The sequence below is a fragment of the Polypterus senegalus genome, chromosome 1, assembly GCF_016835505.1.
Source record: "Polypterus senegalus isolate Bchr_013 chromosome 1, ASM1683550v1, whole genome shotgun sequence".
Classification (NCBI taxonomy): domain Eukaryota; kingdom Metazoa; phylum Chordata; class Cladistia; order Polypteriformes; family Polypteridae; genus Polypterus; species Polypterus senegalus.
Window position 1 is genome coordinate 309,722,176 of NC_053154.1, and position 24,121 is coordinate 309,746,296.

Sequence of the window (24,121 nt, forward strand, 5' to 3'; positions counted from 1 at the left end):
TACCCCTCCGGGATTTAGTTTTCCCTGTGGTGTTGATTAAATGAAAGATGATTTGTTGTTTAGTATTATTTTAAAAATTTTAAGAAATTATGAGAGTTTAGAATTTGGGTTAAATTGACCTTCACCTATTTCTTTTTTTCTTTTTCTATTTTCAAATGTGCCACCTTGGTCCTTTTCCCCAAAACCTTCCCCAAAATTTTTTGTTTTCCCTGCACAGTTTAACCCCCGAGGAAGATCCCCAATTAAAATAGGAAAAAAGGGTTTTAAGTTTGGGCTTTTAGGGGGAAGGAAAATGGGGAAAAACTTGTATAGCCCAGGACCTCTTTTCCCCAAACCTTAGGGGTTTATACATTCTTGCTTTGCCCATCGAAATTTTTTTTTAATTTGGAAAGGGAAGGAAATTTGGGTTTTTTATCCCTTTTTTAATTTTGGACCCCCCTTTTTTAAACCCCAATGCCCCCCAACCACCTGGAGGTTTTTTAAAGGGCCTTTCCCAAAGGTTTTTCCTTTTTCCCCCCCCCTTTTTTGGGTTTTTCCCTTGCTTCTTAGAAAAGGTTTTTGGGGGTTTTCCCAAGGGCGCACCCAAAAACCCTTAAAAAATTTGTGATTTTTAAGTATAAAAAAATAAATTTTATTGTTTTTTTTAAAAAACCCCATACAGTTTCAAAGCCCGGTTATGTCCCCAAGGGGCGGTTTTTAAATTTTTTAAAAAAAAAAAATGGCCTTTTTCCCCCTTTTCTAATAATTAAAGTGATGGTTGTTTTTTGAAAAAAGGGAGCCACTAAAAGGGTTTGTAAAAAAGTTTGGGGGCAGAAATTTTTCAAATTTAAAGAAAAAAATCCTTTAAAAAAATTTTTATTTTTTTTTAAAGGGGAACGGGGGAAAAAGAGTACCTTTGTCTAACTTTAATGGAAAAATTAAAAAGTTAATTTGGAAAAGAAAAAATGAATTAAAAGGGAAAAAAAAACCCCAAAATAAAAAATTTAAACTAAAAAAGCCCCCCAATTTGAAAGTAAAAAACCCAAAAGAAGGGGGCCCCTTCCATTTGTTTTTTCAAAAGTTTAAGTCGGGAATTTTTATCTGCGCATTTTTTTTAAAATTTCCCCATAAATTGGGGCCTCCCCATCTTTTTTTTGTGAACTTTTCCCCAAACCCCGGGGCGGGATTTTTTTTTTAATTTTATTTCCCCCAAATGGTCTTTCCCCCGTAAAATTGAAAAATTTTTTTAAAAATTTTCCCTGGTTAATTAAAATTTAAAGGAAAAATTTAAAACCTCCTTTTAAACAAAAAAATTAAATCCCAATCCACATTGTTTGAAACTTTTTGGGTTACCCCCCCAAATCTTAAGTTCGGTGTTAAATTCCCAAAGGGTTAAAAAATAGGGGGCCCCCCATTTTTGAACAGGGCCCAAACTTTAAGGGGGGTTCCACAAAAAGGAGTTTCCGGGTTCCCCAAATTTTTTAAAATGTAAAGGGATTCCCTTACCAGGGGTTTTCCCGTGACCATTTTTTCAACTATTTGGTTGTTATAAAAAATTGGGGGAAATAAAACAAAATAAATGATTTAGTTTGAGCCCCCCTTTTCCCTTTCCTTTTTTGGGATATTCCCATTTTGGGGGGCCAGGCCCCCCTCCCAAGTTGGCCTCCAAAAGCCCCCGAAAGGGGGGGGGTCGGGGGAAAAAGGGGGCCTTTCATGGGGGGGTTTTTCCCCGCGGGAAAGGAAAAGGGGAAGCCAAGGGGAAGTTTAAACCAAACAATCAAACAAATGGGAAAATTTAAACCACCCCCAATTTGGTTTTTTTTTTCCCAGGGCAATTTTGTTCCCCCGGGGGTTTGAAAATCCCCCAAATCCTAAATGGGGTCTCCGGGACATTTTAAATTTTTTCCATTTCCTAAAGGGGTTTTGGTGGGGGTTTTTTTTGCTTTTAAAATTTTTCAGGTTTGGGGGGTGCCCCCTGTTAAAAGGCCTTGCTTACCCTGGGGCAAAAAAACAAATTTTTTAAAAAAAGGATGAAACCCAAATTTTTAAAAGCCAAGAAAGAAAAGGTTTTGAAAAAAAACCCGGGCCCTTTTCCCCGCCGGGAAACCTTTGGGATTTTTTTGAAAAGAGACTGAAAAGGAGAGATATAAACGTAATTTTGATTTAAAAAGGGTCCCTTTAAAAAAACATTTTTAAAAACCACCCAATTTTTAAAAAAACCCTTGGGTACCTTTAAAACTACAAAAGGGGGGGAACTCCCTTATTAAGGTCTAATGGGAAAACTCCAAAAGGCCCAGTGTGGGAAAGGGAAAAAAGGGTTTTAAAAAAAAACCCCAAAAAGGGGATTTCAAAACTTTATAAAAAACTAAACAGAACATCTCAATTTTTTTTTTAAAACCCCACAATTGCCCCCTTGGGGGACGGGTTTTCCCAAGGGGGCCGGGATTCTGTTTAAACCTTTTTCTAACCCCCTTTAATCTTTAAAAATTTTTTATGTTTGCCCCCGGGTTTTTAAAAAATTTATATGATTTAAAATTTGAAAAATAAAACTTTAATTTTGGGGCCCCCCCAAAAAACTAAACCCCTTCCATCCAAGGGGAAAACCATCGGAAAAGCAAAAGTTTAAAACAAAATTTTAAATTTTTAAAAAGGGGGAGTAAATTTAAATTTATGTTTTTCCCCTTGTAAAAGAGTTCCGGGTGACTTCCCCAAAACTTTGGAATTGTTATCTGGGCTTGGGAATTACCCCTAACCCATAAAAGGGGCCACAAAATACAGGGGGGGAATGATCGAGGGGCGGAAAATTTTGGAGACCTCTGAAAACCCCAAAAGGCCAGAAAAATGAAGTAAAGACAAGCTTTTTTGGGGGCCCCCCAATTACCAACCTTATACCCCAAAAAGGCAAGGCGCCCGAAAAAAAAAATTGGTGAACCCCAACCCAAACCAGGTTTTAAAGGGCAAAATGTGCCTTGGGTTTTAAAATTTTTTCCATTTTTGGGGAAAAGGTAAACCCCCAACCCCCAGGATGTTTACGTTTCCAAGGGGTTGGGGAAAAAAATAATTTAATAAAATTTGCTTTTGGACATTAAAGGAAAAAATTTCCCTTTCCCTTTTAAAAAAAAAAAGAATTCTTTTTAAAAAACATTCATTTGAGCGGAGGGGTTTTTGAGTCCTTCACAGGGGGCCTTCAACCCAAGCACCTTTTTAAATTCAAGAAAAACCCTTTATTTATTCCCCCCAAAAGGCCCCTTTTCCCCAAAAAACCCCAAGGAAAACCTTCCCAAAAAAATAATTTAAAAAATAAAATAGATAAATAAATTAAATTAAAAGAAAAATTTTTAAAAAATTAAAACCCTTCAAAAATTAAAAATTTAAAACAAACAAAACCAAATTATAAATAGGGGGGAAGGGGAAATGCCTTTTTAAAAACCTTTTTGTGTTTTAAATTTTCATTTAAAGAAAATGTTTATTTTGGAACCCTTTAAAAATATTATGCGGGGGAAGAGAAAAGGGGAAATTTCTTTTCCCCCATACAGTTAAAAAAGGGAAAACGGTTCAATTTTTTGGGGGAAAAATTGGAATTTTACAGGGATAAATCAAAAACTTGTAAAGGTTTAGGAACAAAATTGGATTGCTTTGGGGCCCTTAAAAGGTGAAGAATCAAAACATCTGAAACTTGGGGGGGGCCCTTGGGTTGGAAATTTGGAGAACCCAGGTGAAAAAGAATGGGATTCCCAAAAGTTTGTTGTCCTTAAATTCCCTAATTTAAAACGAACCCGGGGAAAGGAATTTTTAAGGGGACCAAAAAGGGGTGGTGCGGGGTTTTCCCCAATTTTTTTAAAACCCCTTGAAAAGAAGGGCCCAGGGGTTTTTGGGGGGGTAGGGGGGCAAAATCAATTAAATTTTCGTTTTTTTGGAAAGTAAGGGAAAAACCTTTTTTAAAAATTTTACTTTTTAAAAATTTTAAAACCTGGAAGGAAAGCTTTTCCCGACTCTTCCCCTGAAATTTTGAAAAAACAAGTTTTTTTTTTTTAATAAAAAAAATTTTTTTTAAAAAGTATTTTAAAACCCAAAGGGGGGAAAACCCTAATTTTAAAAAAATAAAAAAATTTAAAAGGAATTTAAAAAAACCGGGTTAAAAATTTAAAAAAGAAAAACCAATAATAGGGGGGGGGAAAAAAAGGTGGGTTTCCCAAAAAAAGGTAGGGGGCCGGGGGTTTGGTTCCATCAGCAAACAGTAAAAATTTGTTTTTTTTTGGAAAATACCCGGGGGGAAAGGTAAATTAAAAAGAGGCCCAGGGGGGGAGGGGGGAAACAGAAAGGGTAACGGGGTTGGGGTTGGGATGGGGGAAAAGGTTTTAAGCTTTAATAAAAATTTGAGGGGGGCCCTAAAAGGTAAGACTAGAAATTTAAAAGTGGGTTGTGAGAAAATGCCAAATTCGGATAACTAAGTTAAAGATTTTTTAAAACCAAAAAGGGGTAAAAAGGGGCCGCCTAAAAGATTCAAGAAGGATGAGAATGGGGGGAATTAACCAAATTTTAAGAAATAATAAGAGAGGGTATTTTTTAATTTTAAAACCCAAGTCTGTTTCCTGAATTTTTATAGAAAGGGGAAAACCAAAACTGGAAAAAAATTTTTTTGGTGTTTTTAGCCCAATGGGGGGAATTTTTTTGACTTTTTTTAAAAAAATTTTGGGAAGAAAAGGGGAAATTTAGAAATGGGGCAAAATTATTGGGGGAAAAAGAAGGAGGGGGGTTTTTTAAAGAATTGGGGTTATAGAAAACTTAAAAAGTTTTTTGGAAAAATTTTGAAGGGGGAAGAAAGAAAATAATGAAGAGGCCCCGGGAAAAAGAGGGACAAGGGGAAAGGCAGGGTTTTAAAAGAAGCTGAGGAAGGGTCCGCCTGAAAGGGAAAGTTTAAACCTTGGTTTGGGTGAGTTGAATTTTAAAAGGGGAAATTAAAGGGTGGAAAAAAAAGATAAAGGGGTTAGTTCAAAAAGGGAAAATAAAAAGGGGAAAAATCAAAAGCCCAAAGGGGGTTTATTTTTTGGTTTTCTGAAAATACATAAGAAAAAAACCCAAGGGTTGGTGAAAGGGTTGAAAAAGGGGGGAAAATTAAAAGTTTTAATTTTAAAAATTTTAAGAAAAAGGGGAAAAAAAATTGGGGAAATTTTTAAAATTAGAAATTTAAACCAAGGTTTTAAGGGGGTTTGAGGGTTTAAAGTAAAATTTCCGTAGAAAGAGAAAATTTTTTATAAAAATTTTGGGGGACAGGGGGGCTTTTTTTTTAAAAAAAAAACCTTTAAAAAGGGGTTGCCTGTTTTGGTTTCGGGAGCCGAATTTCAGGATGGGGCGGAAAGGGGGGGAGAAAAAAAGAGGGGGTTTTTGGGGAGAAGAAATTTAAGAAAATTAAAACCAAGGGTGTATTTTTTTGGAAAATTTTCTTTTAAAAAGGAAAAAAAATTAAAAAGGGCCATTTGGGAATAATTTTAAAAGAGGCGGGGTTGTTAAATTTTAATTTTTAAAAAAAAAGGGCTTGGGACCGGGGAACTTAAAACGGGGAAAATTAAGGTTTAGCTTAAATTTTGAGAGAGGAGAAAAGGGGGGTCGGTTTTTTAAAATTTAAATTCCCTGTTTAATTTTCAAAGGGAACAAAAAACCAGAGCAAAAAAAAGGGAAAAGTTTGGGTTTTAAAGGGGGGAAATTTAAAGGGAATTCCCAAAAACCCCAAGGCAAATTAAAAGTTCTATGGGAGGGATTTTAAAAGTATTTAAAATTTCCAAAGCAGAAATTATTAATTTTTAATTTACAAAAGGGTTAGAGGGGGAAGCAAAGACGAAAAAAAGGTTTTTTGGTTAAATTAAAGGGGAGGTGGCGGTTAATGAAGGTTTTTGGAAATGGCCCAACACCGACAAAAAACCCACCCAAAAAGTTTTTAACAGGGGGAGGAACGGAGGCGTTTAAAAAATTTCCCCGGGAAATTAAAATCCCCCCAAGGGGGGGGAAGGGTTTGCAGATGTAAAAAAACCCAAAAAGGGGGTTTAAGTTTGGTGGAAAAAGTCTTAAAAGTTGTTTTTGGGCCCAAGAACTGGAAGATTTAAACGGGAAATTTGAAACTTGGGTTAAAAGAGAAACCGGAAAGGGTTTTCCCCTTCTCCGGGGAAAATTTGGACATTCCCCCAAAGAAAAAGGGGTTGACAATTTTCCCCTGTTCGGATTTGAAATTTTGGGGTTTTTAACCCGAAACCAGAATAAGTCACAGGTTGAATAACGGCGACAGAAGACTCCAAACAAACAACCAAGCAAAAATCCTACCAGTCCACATTGTAGGCGAGGAGGCCGCAGGCAGCTCAGACGTGCAGAGAATAAACCGGTAAGTTTCAAACGAAACGGAGGTTAGGCTGAAGCTAAATGCAGACACAGCATATAGTATATAGCATATATAGCCACGCAGAGATGTCAGCAATATGGCAAAAGAAATACCATCAAAATCACTAGTCTTAACAAAATCAATATTCTAGTTACCGGCGAGCAGCGGCGACCAGTCACGCCAGCGTTCACTTAAACCGGAAGTCAGCCAAAGATAGAACAGAGGCTCTGACTGATAAATGGCCAACAAACAACAGCACACTGCAAGACACTGACTTATGTCACTACATTGATTACCTGCGTCATTTAGAATTGACTTTAAAATTCTGCTTATGGTTTACAAAGCCTTCAATAATCTCAGCTCCATCTTATATTTCAGAATGTCTGTCACTTTACACTCCAAATCGTAACCTCAGATCCTCAAATCAGTGTCTCCTTAGAATTCCAAGAGCAAAACTTAACAGAAGTGGTGAGGTGGCCTTCTGCTGTTAGGCACCTAAAATCTGGAATAGCCTGCCAATAGGAGTTTGCCAGGCTAATACAGTGGAGCACTTTAAAACACTGATAAATACTCATTGGTTTAACATGGCTTTCTCATAGTTGCATTTTACTGTAACCCTGATATTCTGTATATGCATTTATTTATCATTTCTATCATGGCTCCGCAATACGTACTAACCCCTACTTTCTCAGCTGTTCTTTTTCTAGTCTTCTATGGTGGTGATCTGCACCCTCCTACCTGATCAAAGCACCGTGATGTCCCTCCATTGATGGATTAAAGGCCAGAAGTCCACAAGACCATCATCATCAATTTCTTCCATGTGAGCCCTAAATACCATGAGGACTGATTGAGGTCATTGATGTGAGGTAGAATGCCTAGAGGGGGCTGGGTGGTCGCGTTGGCTCAGAACCCCAGCAGATTTAATTTTTTCTTTTTTTTTTTTTCTTTTTTCTGTCCTCCCTGGCCATCAGACCTTACTTTTATTCTTTGTTAATTAGTGTTGCCTAATTCTATTTTTATATTTGGTCTTTTTTCTCTTTCATCATCCTGTAAAGCACTTCGAGCTCCATTATTTGTATGAAAATGTGCTATAAAAATAAATGTTGTTGTTGTTGTTTTTGCACCATGATAAAATTGAACAATGCACCTCTTTGTCACACCCCCTGAAATGCCATCTCATACCCCCAGGTTGGGAACCCCTGCTGGATTGTCAGAATCCAAGATGGAGGAGTGTAACTGGAGGGGGTTATGCAGAGAACTAGAACATTTATTTTTCATTGAACCCAATTGTCCAAAAGGAAAAGTCAACTTCACTGACTCCTGACACTCAAACTGGCTTAAATCATACATATCTCACCCTTCCTAAAACTTGTTTTTATCACCTCAGAGTTTCTTATTGAGTGCTTTAGAGTACGGCATGTGGCCTTTTATGAATGTTTTTGGATCTTTATTGTCCTTTTTTAATGAGTGTTTTCCATCCCAGTCAATGCCAACTGTGTAGTGGACACCAGCCCATCAGTGGGCACAAGCAAGGCACACCTACATCCACTCACAGCAGATCAATTCAGCTTGCATTAAGATGCACTTCTTTTAGGATGTGGGGAGGAATTAACATCCACTGAACAAAAAAAAACTACATGGAAATAGAAAGAGTAAAATTCCATAATCTAGATAGTCCAAGATCTCTGGAGATGTAAAGGCAGGATCACCCACCACTGAGCTGCAGTGTCACCTGGGGACCAATGTGATCTGGAAAGGGTGCCACAAAGCAACACCAAATGGAGACAATACCATATTATTCATTTCCACTCAAATGTAGATGATACTCCATTTCGTCTTTCATTGAAACCTGAAGACATTCATGCGTACTTCACTGCTTGGCAGTGGCAAAAACAGTCAATCAGTGAACAGCATCTGACCTCAAAGTAAGAAAACAGAGGAGCCATTATGAGGCAGAAAAACAACAAAATCACAAAATTCAGTCAGGCCACATTTTCAATGACGTAACAACTGAAAACTGCTCAGTATGCCCGATTCTACCAGATTGCACCCCAAGACTAAGGAAGGAAAAATGAACAAAACACTTCAGAGTTTTCAAACAAGGAGTCACCCTCATCCACACTTGGAGCTTCAAGCACAGAGTCTGTTTCTCTGCTCTTCCATAATCGTGTCATAGAATTGTGTGCTCCAATTTACTCCATTTGCTGCTTCCCCAATGATGCCTCATTTCTTTTTCACCTTACCAAAATCTGTTTTAACTTTCACATGTCGATTGGGCTCAATGTACATTCCTCGGACTGAACGAGAGAAACGAGGATAGACAATTTAAAAATTCACGGGAAGGACTGAACTGAAGCATAGCACAAAATCCACAATGAGACACAATGGCCTGGAAAACGTTGCAGCTTTCCAAAAATGTCGCTGTCAGATCAACAGACACAAGTAATTAACGTTACTTCTAAGAGCCAGTAACTGTAACTTGTGTGTATGTGTGTATGTCAGTCCTTCTTCTCTCACACATTGAATCTGTTATGGACTATTAATATTGTAAGAAGTCACAGATACCATCATATTACCTGTTCTTTGTCATTAATAGTATCATGACATACCAACAATTAAAGAAGTAAAGACTTCAGTAAGTGGGTGGTGCACAATAGTCATACAATGCTGACATCTAGTGGACTGTTCCATAACTTACTGATGCACACTTTACTTTTCACAGCACACAAACACACACCTCTATTCCTCTAAATATCCTTGTGTATGTGTGTCTGTTCTCCTGCTCCATCTTTCCGTAAATCATGCTTCAATTTCTACAGTGCTGAATGCTCCAAATCCTCTACAAGTGTTTCTTCTGACTGAAGCTCCATGGAAAACACTGCCTGTCCTGAACCTACCAATATTTCTTCAGGTTTTCCTTCATTAAATGAATTTTGTTCAGTGTATTTTCTTATATAGCAGCACTTCTTTCTAGTATCTGATTACAAAATAATAATGTCCTCTAGCCAAGATCTCAACCACTACTTAATGCATGCTGCTTCCAAAAAAGCAACAACACAAAGAAGAGACGCTTACATCAATGAGGCCTTGTCTCCATTCAGTGATGACTTTATGCACTGAGTTATTCTGGTAAGCTTGTGATCTCTTTGTGGGACTTCTCTACCAGTAACACTCCTACCACCCTGCCTCGCTCAGACTTTGTCAGTGCCTTCTATAACCTGTACGTAAAAACAGCATAATAGTAATTTATCTTTTCCACAGAAAATAGAGAAATTCTGACAGAATTACCATATTGGAAATTCCAAACCTTTCTAAAGAGGTGTTGTACTTGTGCTTGAAAAATAAGTATAAAGCTCTCCTCAGTAGTTTTAACTTATTTTAACAGCCCTCAACTTTCTCGTCTTAAGCATTGTTTGATTTTCTACTTCATATACATCATGTCTTGTTCGAATCTGTGAATCTCTGTGTCAAGCTAATGGAAGTCAATCCATTGGCCCTGCAGTGTTCTCTATGTCCTTGGCATAGAACATCACATTTTTAATTGTTTACCCACCTCATGCTGTGCAGTTAACACCTGGGGCCTCATGTATAACGGCGTGCGTAGAACTCGCACTATAACATGGCGTAAGCACAAAAGCCAAAATGTGTTTACGCACAGAAAAATCCAGATGCAGGAATCTGTGCGTACTCCAACTTCCGCGTTCTTCGCTACATAAATCCCGATCAGCGTGAAAACTAACGCTCGTGCACGCGCTTCATGTAACTCCCCAACTCCTCCCAGAATTACGCCTCTTTGAATATGCAAATCAATATAAATCGCCCTTAAGTTCAGCCTTCTGTGAAAAGACAATGGGAAAAACACGGGGAAAATATAAGAATTTCAGCGAATACCAAGTGGAGGCAAAGGAAAAACATACTATTTGTTCAAATAAACCGTGGTATAATCAACAAAAGGAAGTTGATCGAGTGACATAGCGTGTTGGAGAAACTTGAAAGCTCACGTTCACAAAATCGCACAGTGCCGGAAATAAAAAGAAGTCACATATCAAAGTCGCCGTGAAAAGCGAGTTGTAGCCCACTGTCTGAGTGTCATATGAAAGTTTATTAGGGTACAGAGAAAAAGGCACACGGTGGGGAAAAGCACGAAATGTCAACTTCAATCTCGACATTTCCACTTTAATCACGTAGTTTATTTTGTCATTAAAGTAGAACATCATAAACTTCATCTTAAAATCGTTTCATTAACCAGTTTCTCAAATCACATCGTAATTAAAGTAGCACGTTAAATGCTTTGTTTTGTATGTGATCTTCTATGTGCTCTATGTGTGTGAATCACTACTTGCTTCTTAAACCGGCTCTCTTCCTCCAACTGGACACAGAATCCATTACATTCGTGATATTACAGCTCTCTGAATAACTAAAATACTGAGATGTATACGTGATGTCATTTTCATGATGATAGGAGTTAAAGCACGTTATTAAACATGTGTTTCACTTGATGAAATAATTTATTGCAGCAGTACAATCAGGGGCAGCTCTAGGCTTGTGGTGGCACTGGGAGGAAGAATCGGTGGCCCCTTCACCCGCCAATGTCAATATGGTATCTTATGCACGGTGGATGGCCATGTCCGTTGCAGACACTGCATAGCCGCCTCGTGCTCATGACACAAGTGTTTAAATTTTGCCGAAATTTGTCGCCATGCGTTTTTAGCTGTGTTGTTATTTTCTCTTTATGTTTTATATTCAATATATATTGGCGTAGCCGCCACTGCAGTCTTTGCTTTTCTTTCTCCAAGTAACCGAAGAAGGTGCAGTGAGAGTAACAACACTAAAGTAGTTATGGTATTTGGAATACTATGGATATTCCATCCATCCATTTTCTAACCCGCTGAATCCGAATACAGGGTCACGGGGGTCTGCTGGAGCCAATCCCAGCCAACACAGGGCACAAGGCAGGAACCAATCCTGGGCAGGGTACCAACCCACCACAGGACACACACAAACACACCAAGCAGCCAATTTAGAATCGCCAATCCACCTAACCTGCATGTCTTTGGACTGTGGGAGGAAACCGGAGCGCCCGGAGGAAACCCACGCAGACACGGGAGAACATGCAAACTCCACGCAGGGAGGACCCGGGAAGCGCACCCGGGCCTCCTAACTGCGAGGCAGCAGCGCTACCACTGCGCCACCGTGCCGCCGTGCCGCCTCACGGCTATTCCTTAGACCATTATATTGTTACAAATTAATTACTATCAGATGCGTTACACTAATAAACAATATGTGGTTAGTTTCTGTGTATTTATAAAGCCGCGTCAGGAAAATAAGGTGTATCCACACAGGAACAGTAGTACTGCTTTGACGCTGGGTGCCGCCAATCTGCAAAACCGAGCGGAGAACTTGCGTACGACAAGGTATGAGGTACCATGGAAAAGTGCGTGGCTTTACGCCAAGTGTTGGTTTTATACATCGCGATTTGAACGTGGAAAAGTTCTTACATAACATTTCTGTGCGTATGCACCATTTATACATGAGGCCCTGGGTATCAGTGCTGTTACTAGACTGCCCAAGTGGCTTGAGTTTTGAGCCGTGCACTGTGTAGTCTGTGTATTCTACCATGTTAGGGTGACTTACCCTTCTCCACCTCAAACCTGCTTGATTAAAAACATGAGGCTCCCACTTTACTTAACATTTAATCGCCATGAAGTGTTTTGAGAGAGTGGTGCTGGCCCACATTCAGAGCAGCATACCGGACACTCTGGACCCCCTGCAGTATGCCTACAGGCCCAACAGGTCCACCTCCCATAAAGATAACATCATCCTAAAGTTTGCAGATGACACCACAGTAATTGAATGTATCACTGGTGGGGATGAGGCGGCCTACAAGAGGGAGGTGGACAGTCTGGCATTATGGTGTGAGAACAACAACCTCACTCTCAACACAGACACGAATAAAGGAGATGATAGTGGACATGAGGAAGGAGAGGAGACCTCACTGGCCACTGTTCATCCAAGGGCTTGAAGTGGAAAGGGTGAGCAGCATTAAATACCTGGGCATCTACATCAGTGAGGGCCTCACTTGGACTCTTAACACCACACAACTGGTCAAGAGGGCTCAACAGTGGCTGTACTTTCTGAGGAGACTGAGGAAGTTTGGTATGTCGAATAAGATCCTCGCTAACTTTTACAGCTGCATTGTTGAGAGCATCTTGACCAGCTACATCACCGTGTGGTACAGCAACACTACTGCTATGGACCGCAAATGCCTGCAGAGAGTGGACTACTGAAAAGATCACCAGGACCCCACTGCCATCTCTGCAGAGCATCTACAACTGCAGAGTCCGCTGGAGAACTGCCTCGATCCTCAGGGACCCCACCAACCAACAACACAAACTGTTCACACTTCTACCCTTAGGCAGGAGGTACAGACGTATGAAATGCAGGACTTCCAGGCTAAAGACCTCTTTCTTTCCCAAGGCCATTAGACTCCTAAATAACTTATTGGAGTTTATAACTGTGGTTCACCTCATTCTATCGACCTCACACAACTGTATTTGACTTGTCCATCACACACCTACCTGCACATTACACTTTATACTTTCAATTCTGTTTTATACTTTATGCTGCCTCTGTTACTTATTATCTAACTGCTATTTATTATTTAGGTTTATCTTTATAAGTTGGTTTTGTCATTTGGTGTGGACAGCAAAGAAAGAATCTCATTGTACAGGGAAACGTGTTTCCTTACTGTGCACATGACAATAAACTTTGAACTTTAACTTTAAATCTCTGAGGCTGTATTTTGTCAGATGATGATGAAGTCGCAGAGTAACAAAATGATCTGATGACAATCAAGACAGACCAGGCATCAGCATTCCATTATCTGATTGATTTTTTTTTGGACATTTCTTGCAAATCATTGGCAAAGTTTGAGCAGACATTAATAGTGAGTTAAATTAATGGATAGTAATAATGTTTGGGACAAAGTCAAATTCTTCCTTGATTTCCTCCTCTGCTCCACAGTTTCAAGTTACAAATCAAACAATTCAGACTTGTGATTAAAGTGTACACTGCAGACTTTCATTTAAAGGCCGCTGTATACATTTCAGTCACACCATGTAAAAATGACAATACTTTTTATTTGTGGTCCACCCAGTTTCAGGTCACCATAACGTCTGGCACAATTTGTGTCACAAGTGTTTGTGATTCCTCAGGTGGGTTTCTTGCATCATAAGACACATCGGCTTGCTTTTCCCTTTTGGAGTCTGTAGTTGCCATTGTCCAATGTGTGGGTACCAGATGTGACAAGGAAAGCCCAAGAAGCCATTATGAGGCTGAAAAACAAGAATAAAACATCATTGGAGACATCAGGAAAAACTTAGGATGACCAAAATCAACTGTCTAGAATATTACGAAGAAGAAAGAACACACCGGTGAGCTCAGTAATAACAGAAGGACTGGTAGGCAAAGGAAGACCTCCACTGCTGAGGACAGAAGAATCCTCACTATGGTGAACAAAAAGCCCCAGACGCCTGTCCAACAGATCACAAACAGTCATAAAAGGCTGATGTATGTGTGTCAGAGACAACTTCCTGAACAGAAATACAGAGGACACACTGCAAGATGAACACCACAAAAGCAGGATGGCCAGATTACAGTTTGTGAAAAAATGTTCAAAGAGCTGCAGAATTTTGGAAAAGGTCTTGTGGACAAACGAGATAAAGACGGACCTGATCAGAGTGATGGCAAGAGCAAAGTGCGGAGACAACAAGGAACTAACTGCCCGAGATCCAAAGCAGATCACCTCATGTGTTAAACATGGCGGTGCTGGAGGTGTTATGGCTTGAGCATGTATGGCTGCCACAGGTCCTGGCACACTTCTTTTTACTGATAATGGAATTGCTGATGGCAGTGGCACAGTGAATTCTGAGGTGTCTAGAAACATCTGATCTGTTCAATTCCCAGTAGATGCCTTCAAACTCACTGGACCGTGCTTCATCCTAAAGCAAGATAATGAGCCAAACAGACTGCTGCAGCTACATGAGAGTTTACAGAACTTAAAAAATGGAAAATTCTTGAATGGCCAAGCCAGTCACCCGATTTCAATCAATTGAGCAGGCCTTCCATATGCTGAAGAGAAAACTTAAGTGGACAAGCCCTGTGAAACAAGCAGGAGCTGAAGATGACTGCATTAGAAGCTTGGCAGAGCATCACAAGAGAAGACCCTCAGTACCTGCTGTTATCTATGAATCACAGATGTCAAGCAGTCTTCACACGCAAGGGATATGCAACAAAGTCAGAAATGTGATGGTTTTAATTATGGTGGCCTGAAACGGGGGGACTACTGTATGTAGAAAAAGTGTCATCATTTCTACACAATGTGACTGAAATGTCTGCAAATCCCCTTAAGTCAGTGGCTCTCAATCTGTGAGGTGGGCCCCCCTAATGGGGCACGAAGTAACAAAAAGGGGGGCGCGAAGATGTGAAAAAAAGAAAACAAGAATCAAAAATATGAAAAAAAACATCTGTTGAAACCAAAACAAATTAACTTAAACTACATTCTGATACTAGAACAATAAATATAGAGTTAGATAAATGTCGATAAAAGTTAAGTAGGTATAATAAAATCTGAATCTACATTTAAAAAAAATGTTAGGGGGGGCGCGATTAAAACTGTTATGAAAACACAAATACTTAAAGGTTGAGAAACGCTGCCTTAAATGAAAGTCTGCAATACGCACTTGAATCACAATGTCTGAATTGTTTGATTTATAATTTTAAACTGTGGAGCAGAGGGGAGAATCAAGGAAATCTCTGTCTTTGTCTCAAACACTATGGAGGGCACTGTACATCACAAGTTTCATGTCAAAAACACCACTTCTACAGAGTATGGAGGTCATGATAGAATGAAGTCTTTTAATTAGCGAAAGACAGACTGGTGACTCTAAATTCCTTCCATTTTCTATCCAGGCTTTTCAAATTGAGTTTTGTTGAGGAGAAGCTGCTCAGGCGCATTAGATGTAGGCCATTAACTAACATGATTGTCTTTGCAATGTATGAGGAAAGACACACAGAGACACAGGGAAGCCATACAAACACAGGAAGTGCCCAAGCTTGGATTCAGACTCATGATGTTTCAAGCTGGGAGGCAGAAGCTCCAACCACTGTGCTGCTTGCATCATTTGATGCATGATAACTTATGAAGGTTATATGTTTTCATACCAACAGCAAATAACAAGATGAAAATTAAACAAATGATGTAACAGGAATGAAGTTTCTCATAAAGATGGAGAGTGCTACTACCTCAGGACTCAACACATGAATTGGACCTGATGAAGAAATCTGATATGATATCTGTGGCATTTACATCACACAGCCTAGACATGGCCTGACCGTTTATGGATCCATTTATTACCTTAAGTGGAGAGTATGCATTGCACATGAGTTAGGAATATTTAAAACAGATTCTCGCATGTAATTTCTGCTTAGGTTCTTCAATTTTCCACAATTTAGAAGAGCTTGTTTATGAAACAGGGTGTGTCAGGGGAGAAGGAATATGGCATTACATTTTTCTTCAATCAAAAATGAATCTGGATATGAAGCAGACATCAACAACGGTGGGACGGTATTGTTAGCTTCTTTGATGAATCCCAAAAAAAAAAAGCAAGAAACGTTTCAAATGAGAGAAATAACATTCGCATATCAATGAAAAATTCTCTACCTTCATCATGCCATCATTCGAGTATTTTTCCAATACTTTTTAGTTTTACTTCATTGCTATCTGATAATTTTAGTTTTTCATTCTTTTTTGTTTATATTTAGCTTTGGTTTTTCAGCAATTAACTTTATTTTTTTTTTCATATTAAAAGTATCCACATTCTGCAAGTGTAAAGCACACTTTTCTTCATACAGTAGTTGTCAAACTATATCTCATTCATCTTGGACTATTCCAATGAATCTGTACAATATTGCTGTTTGTGGCAGAATTCTATTTTCTTCTAATAAAGTGACACTTCGAGGTTTCCAATGTGGTCAAAAAACCCAAGAATCCAAAAACAAGTGTGCTGTGATGCTATTGGTTATTTTAATCTGCAAAAAAATTTAAGTAAATAGTTATCTAAAATTAAAAACACTTTCTTTTATGTTTATAGATTAAACACCGAAAATGTCAAAATGAATAAAACGAGTCACCTGACGACACAACGTGTGTGTCGGGGTTGGGGTGGGGTTAAGGTTTGGGAATGTTTTATTAAATAAGAAAACTAACCTCGCGACGTGCATTATGCGAGAAGCTTCATGGATCAAACCCTGTGAATCCAGCCAGCAATATTGCAATAGAAAAAAAAAGTATCAAAGTAAAAGAGTCGTTACATATGAAGTACTCACTCTGACGTTGTAGGCATTGAGGCTTGCAGTTACGCTCTTCTAATTTCAGTTTCAGAAATTGAGGATTCTAGAGGTAAGAATCCATTAGAATGTGTGGAATACCATTATCATTCTAATTATTAAGAGAAGTCATCTAATTATTATGAAATACATTATTTTTATTATTAATATTAAAGACCGTTTTAGTTGCACAATGCAATTTTTCCAAATGGCACATTTCTGAGTCGGCAGCATGCCGCAGAGGTAGAGCTGATGTCTCACAGTAAGGAGACCAGGGGGTATTCCAGAAAGCAGGTTATGTGACATACCCGGGTAAGTTTAAGGGTAAGTTAGTGGATAACCTCAACTTTCGGTTCCAAAAACGGAGGTAACTTTCTGGGTATGTATGTAACCCTAGCAGCTTACTCTCTGAAGATAACCTGCCACCGAGCAGGTTATGTTCCAGGGTAAGTTTGTTTCAGAAGGTTACTGAGCATGGCGTGCCCTTTTGATGACGATCCTGTGGACGTGGAAGCACAAATTATCCGAGGTTTTTCCGCCGGGAGAGAGTAATAAGACCGCGAATCGATGTCTTTTCATTTCCAAATGATTTTTTAAAAGAGCGTTATCGGTTTTCAAAAGAATCGTTAATCTACTTGACCCATCTCTTGGCACCGCATATTGCACATGTCACAAACCGCGGGTCTGCGCTTAGCACAGAAAACATTCTGTGCATAGCACTTCAGTTTTTGCCTCAGGGCATTTTTTGTGTGGGCGATGCAGAGCATGTGGGAAAGGCAACTGTGTGTAGAGCCGTTCGCACAGTATGTCTGGCACTGAAACACTTCTTACACACGTTTGTACAGTTCCCTGGCCATAAACCTCTGCGTGTAATTAAAGAGGAATTCCACAGAGTGGCAGGTTTGTCCTTTGTAGTAAAATTCATGACGCATATTTAATATGTAGTCATACTATTTATATCTATAGATGTATTCATCCTGCACACACACTTGATACTTCCCTATATGACTTTCTATTTCAGGGTTTCCAAATGTAATTGGGTGCATTGACGGCACCCACATTCCTATTAAAGCTCCTTCAATGAATGAGGGAGACTATGTTAATAGGAAATCTATTCATAGTATCAATGTGCAGGTAAGAACTGGATTTTGTGTTCAATAAAGTTCAATAAAGTCAGCCTGCATAAAAACATTAAGCATGTTGAAGAAGCCTTTAAGTGACAGAGATAGTAATTTATTAAGTCATATAATGAAAACAAATCATTGTGGTAAACTTACATTTCACCATGCTACTTGTGGTGCATGGTGTGTGTGACGAAGTGCCCCCTGGAATGCCAGCAACCACTGGTCGCCCTTTATTAAGGGACAGAGCCAGCTCCTCAGATGGGGTGAGGGGAGGTGGTGGTGGGCCCCCGCCAGTTAGACGGGCTTCAGCTTGCTTTCTATTAGCTACATGACAGACAGAATATACTAAATCGTGTTTAATCAATAGTTCAGTGATCGTGTAATCAACTATTACCTTTTTGCAGTATGTTTTTATGTTTCATTTTGACTTGCCTCAAAGTTCTTCTGCATCCAGACGGATTACACCTTATTAAATAAGAAACCATATATTCCTAGTCAATACACATTGTTATTTTAACCTAAAGAAATGAATGGCAGGAAATGTGAATGCATTCAAAGTGATTTAACAGTGAAAAGGGTGCGGAAGGGGTGTTTCATTATTTTACAGTATAATAAAAGGGAGGCGATGTCAATTTTGCAATTTAATACACTCACGCATTTACTCTGTCCGTTATTTTTTGCCAAGCCAACTCTCTTTCTTTAGCCGATGCAGCCGTATTATTTTTTTTCATTATGATAGGCTTAAATTCTTCAAACGCCTGCATTAACACCTCCAACTCCACCTCTGTGAAATATGCCGCTCGCTTTTTTTCTCCTTGATCTTCCATTTGGACTCGTGAAATCGGCGATCCATTGAAAACGTCTTTATGTATGCACGGTGCACGCGCATTAACTCTGGGTAACCAGTAGGAGGTTGATTGAACTTACTCTTCTCAGGTGTTTTGGAACCGACATACTCATGGTATGCGGGTTTGGGGTAAATCAACCCAGAGGTTATGATTTACCAAATGGTAAGTTAACCAAGCTTTCTGGAATACCCCCCTGGTCTCTTGCCTTTTGCGAATTACGCTAGCTGGGATCGGCTCCAGCGAGCCTTTTCAGTACTAATTGGGTTAGAGAATGACCGCCTGATATTTCCAAATGGTGTTTTTAACGCCAGCACAATTTATTTCCCAGTGCCTCTTTCCCTGTTGGTTTTGTCACTTGTCAATCAAGTTCAATGGGTTGAGCTTTTTCCTATTGGTTAATCCTTTGCTGTCACAGGTATTGCAGGCTTCAGTTGTACTTTATTGGATATAGCTGGTAGGCTCCAATAGACTACCAAATACCTTCAATGACTTTTCATAATAATTAAGAAATAAAGAATAATAATTTATTTAATAACCCATTTTTTCACAATTTTTTATCTTATATATTGTGGAATACCGGGGTGTTCCTGCCGCCCAAACACAAAACAGACACCAGTGCAAGCACACACTGTTTTTTATTTTCCTTTGTTCTTCCTGTGGGAAATGCCTTCATCCTTTTCCCACTGGTACAGCAGAGTCACAGACATTAAATACAGTTCAGAACACAACCTTTTCTTCTTTCTCTCTGCTCCTACTAACGAGCTTAGGAACACAGCGGAGTCTTTCTTTGTATAAAGTTGACAACGCTGACTGTGGAATGCTGAACTCGATGCCATGTTTTCTTCTTGCTGGCATCGAAAAGTTCCAACTTTTCCTGTAAGGCAAATTGCTTTAGTTACATAAATGGCACATCTGTCAGTTATAAGGGGTCTGGGAGCAGGGGTGTCTGTAGCACGTGCCTCTTTAGTTTACCAAAACAGTGCCCATAGGTGTCCATAACGCGGACTTTCTGTAGCGAGCACCACTTGAGTTACATACACGCCACTGCTCATGTCCCAGCGCCCCCCCCTTAACTTTCCTTCAGGTAACATCGTAAAATGGATTGACCGACTCTGTCCGGCTGCCATCTGTTCTTTTGTGAGACATCTTTCTCACAAAGCACATATTGTGAAATCCTGTCTATGTCTGCCTGCATGAAACATCTCACCCCCTCGACCAGTTTTGCTGAGAGGTAGCATGTTTTCTTTTCAAATAAATTTAATCTGAGTTATCTCAAGAATGGGCGGCACGGTGGCACAGGGGGTATCGCTGCTGCATCGCAGGTAGGAGGCCTGAGTTTGCTTCCCAGATCCTCGCTGCGTGGAGTTTGCATTTTCTCCCCATGTCTGCATGGGTTTCCTCCCACAGTCCAAAGACATGTAGGTTAGGTGCATTGGAGATCCTAACTTGTCCTTAGTGTGTGCTTGGTGTGTGTGTGTGCCCTGTGGTGGGCTGGTGCCCTGCCCGGGGTTTGTTTCCTGACTTGTTGGCTGGGATTGGCTCCAGCAGACCCCCGTAACACTGTAGTTAGGATCTAGCGGGCTGGATAATGGATGGATGGATATTTCAAGAATATAGACATGTACACAGTTTTAAAATTAAAAAGTCACCCATTGAAAAGTATTAGCAAATTTGCAAAATTGTCTATCTTAAAACAAAAAAATATTCAGTGCCACAGAATTTACTGTACCGTAACAATTTTATCTCGACAGTAGTTACACTAGCTTGAACATTTTGATGTTTTCACCTCAGCTAATTGCTACTGACTGCAAGCCAAGATGGCTAGATTCTTAAAAAATATAGCCCAGGAGAGCTTTAAAAAAACTAATTTTCCCCCCAAAAAATTAGCCCAATACCTGACCTAGACAAGCTGACATACCCGAAGGTGTGTTGGGGTGGTGGCGGGTGGGATTTGGAGCTGGTGCGTCTTTGTCCCAAACATTATGGAAAGACACTGTTTATGAATAAAGGACCCTATCCATTATGCACAGGCCTGAAGAAGGGGCCTGAGTTGCCTCGAAAGCTTTGCATATTGTAATCTGCTCAGTTAGCCAATAAAAGACGTCATTGTGCTTGAATTCTCACTACATTCACAATGGCTAACACTGGACAACACCCTAGTGCTGCACAGAGTAAATAAACATTTACTCAGTATTGTTAACTTTACACTTAACTAACCTCACACCTCCTTTATCTGCAGATTATAATGTGTTTTGGGAACTATATAGAAATTAGTAAACTAAGTTTGGTAAAAAATAAAATTATTAATAATGGGATACATATATATATATACTGTATATTGGTTCTTTTAAACAATATTTTCATCTTGATTTTCATTCTACTTTTCCAGGTGTTCTACTTGTCTAATTAATCCATTATTTATTGATTAGTGGGTCTGACGCTAACATGGCCTTTGATAATTCAGTGTTGTTTGTCTGGATGTCAGCTCTGCTCGTTTTTAATTATTACTAATAAGATACAATAAAGGGAGCAAACAACTGAAGCAGAGAGAGGACATGCAATATCGATATTTTTTTAAATTGTCTCCTCGAGATTACAGACTAATTTTATCGAGATGTTGAGAAAATGAAAATTAGTTTTCTTGAGATAACAGAATAATTTCATCGCGATCTCGAGAAAACAAAACTTAACCTTTGCTCCTGGCGTCAGGCTCGTTTAGATTGCGACGCCTATAAAGCTGAAGCCTTACTAACCATCTTCTTAAAAGACGGAAACTAATGTTATTATTTTCTAAACCAGGGTTCCTCAGTCACAGTCCAGAGGGCTGTTCCACGAAGCGAGCTTATAAAATCGAGGATTATTTGTAATAGCCTCGCTTGAGTTAGCCTAACAGTTCACTTCAGGCTCATTGAGTTCCACCAACAAAATTCAGGTGTATTTAATCTCCGCTAATTCAAGCCAAGCTTGATAAGCGAGGCTCGTGCTTGGCGTCCACGCGATATAAAAGGCAGCCTTGTTAATCGATGCTGGATAAGTAAGAATGGAAACTAAGGAAAGAGCTGCGTTTTTTTTCGGAGCAAGAATTATTATTACAAGCCTATGAGGACTACAAAGCTATAATAACTAGAAAGGGGAACACGAGCTGTATTATCAAAGCTCGTGAGGCTGCATGGCAGAAAATAGCTGACAAGTTAAATGCGTAAGAACATGATTTTAGTAACTTTTGTGTTAAGGATGTCAAACTATTTAACAACTAAATGAGAACAGTTTCAAGCCTTCAAAATGTATAGTCATTAAAATTTCCTTTTACATATGCATTTTGTTACCAGTTGTAAGGTACTTTAAGGTTATTTTAACACATTGATAAACAGGACAGCATGTTAATTATATGGGTTCATCTTGGATAAAAAGTGATATATAATTGTAATTATTAATATAATTATTAATAATGCTTGGTTTCAGGAGCAACATGAGTGGAACGAAAAGGTCCTGGCAGCAAGTGAAGAATGCGTCATTATTGGCATACGCTCCTGCTGCAGTATTGCCACATTATGCAAAACCACACAGGCTACTACAATGTCCCACGCTCTGTCTGGTGTAACTCACAGATGCCACAGACAGTTAAACCTGGATTTTAACTGTCCAAATGTCATTTCAATGCGTGCCCTTGTCTTACAATGGGCATGGTTGAAATGTCTTTCTGCTTGTGTTGCAGGATCTGTATATGGTGTGAGAAGAAACGGTAGACATGGGTATCCTCTGTCACCAAGCAGCACACCAGGAAAAATTCCTATAATGGAAAGTAGACACATTAGACTGTAGTATAATAAACTATAGTATATTTGTGAATTTTAGTTGACTTGCCTTGTCTGAGGCTTTGAGCCAGTGAAGACTCACGAAAAATTCTGGCATCATGTACTGATCCTGGCCATTTTGCCACAATGTTTGAAATTAGATGTTCAGCAGTGCATACCATCTGAAACATTTTAGGAAATGGTAATGACATACATTGCTAATGTTGGACGACTACACTTTCACCTCTTGTATATAAATGTGAGATATTATCAGTACTTACCTGTACATTAATACTGTGATATGATTTGCGGTTTATGTAATCAGGCTCTGTTGGACCTGCTGGAGCCTTTATCCTCACGTGTGTACAGTCAATGGCTCCAATGACGTTAGGAAAGCCTGACAAATTAAATTCAGTTACTTATCAGGTAATGATTTATGTGCTGTAAATGAGTAGATGTTTAAAGATTAAGCACCATTAATTCCAAAGAAAGTTTCCTTAATGGCAAGAATTCCTCGGTGGCCAGGAAAGGTAATGAATATATTTAAAAAGGACTTTAATGCAACGCAAACCTTCCACACTGTAGCTTTGCTTAAATGTTCAGCATCCCCCACACTGTACAGAAATGAACCACTGGCAAAATAACGCAAAGCGACACACAAAGACTGTGCAACCGTAAGGGCTTTAGAGCAACGTGTGTTTTTAGAAATGTAAGGTTCTAATAACTGACACAAATATGCAATACTGTGTCTACTAAATCTATAGCGCTTCATATAAATAATCATCCCAAAATGCAACGGATCTATCCTGGGCCAAAGTAATTGTGGAACCTGTTGCCTTAAAGCTCTACGAATGAGCCTCGCTCCCTCATCAACTGGATTATGAATAAATGGGCATGCCATGGTTATTCATGTAAAAGCCTTCAATGCACTCCTTGTCATTTTATACTTTCTAAGTAATTAGAATCGCCTGCATGTAATCTGTAATAATTTTATATTGGAGGGTCGATGTGTGCGAAAGAGGGAGTGAACAGCAGCAGAATAATCCCAGCCCCGCAGAATGTCGTGCTGTGACATCACATGGCTTGTCCAATCATATTCATCAAGCTGAACCGAATTTGGAGAAATTAAGCCTGGATTTTGAGGTTAGCTCGCTTCGTGGAACAGCCCTCTGGAGGGCCGCAGTGGCTGCAGGTTTTTGTTCTAATCCAGTGGCTTAATTAGAAAGCAATTCTTGCCAATAATTACATTTCATGGCTTGTTAGTGCTGCTATGTCAGGTAATTCTCGTATCCAAGATTTTCTTCCCCTTTCTAAGGATATCATCCTAATGATTTGAAGGCTAAAATGGATGAGTAATTCTCAGTCCTTCACTTTTTTTCTCTTCACTTTCCTTCCAAGTATTATATTAAAATAAATAATGCATGAAAAATACACACAGGTGTAAATGGTAACAAGCTCAATGGAGAAATGCTGGTCTTTTTTGTTGTTTGCATGTTATTGCTAATTAGGAGCAATTAAAACCAAGACTACAGCTGTTTAAGACTAAAATAAGCAATAAGGTCTCAAAATCTTAACGAGCGAGACAACTAAAGTGAAGCAGAAGTGTCACTTGAGCAATAA

At 39.2% G+C, this 24,121-nt stretch overlaps 1 long non-coding RNA gene across 1 annotated transcript; it reads right to left on the reverse strand.

Moving 5' to 3' along the window:
• Positions 1 to 17,897: 17,897 nt before the first annotated feature.
• LOC120514875 lies at positions 17,898 to 19,195 on the reverse strand. The gene is made up of 2 exons (XR_005630531.1): positions 18,514 to 19,195; positions 17,898 to 18,324 (listed from the first exon to the last, which is right to left on the reverse strand). It is a non-coding gene; the product is annotated as an uncharacterized LOC120514875 (long non-coding RNA).
• Positions 19,196 to 24,121: the final 4,926 nt, after the last annotated feature.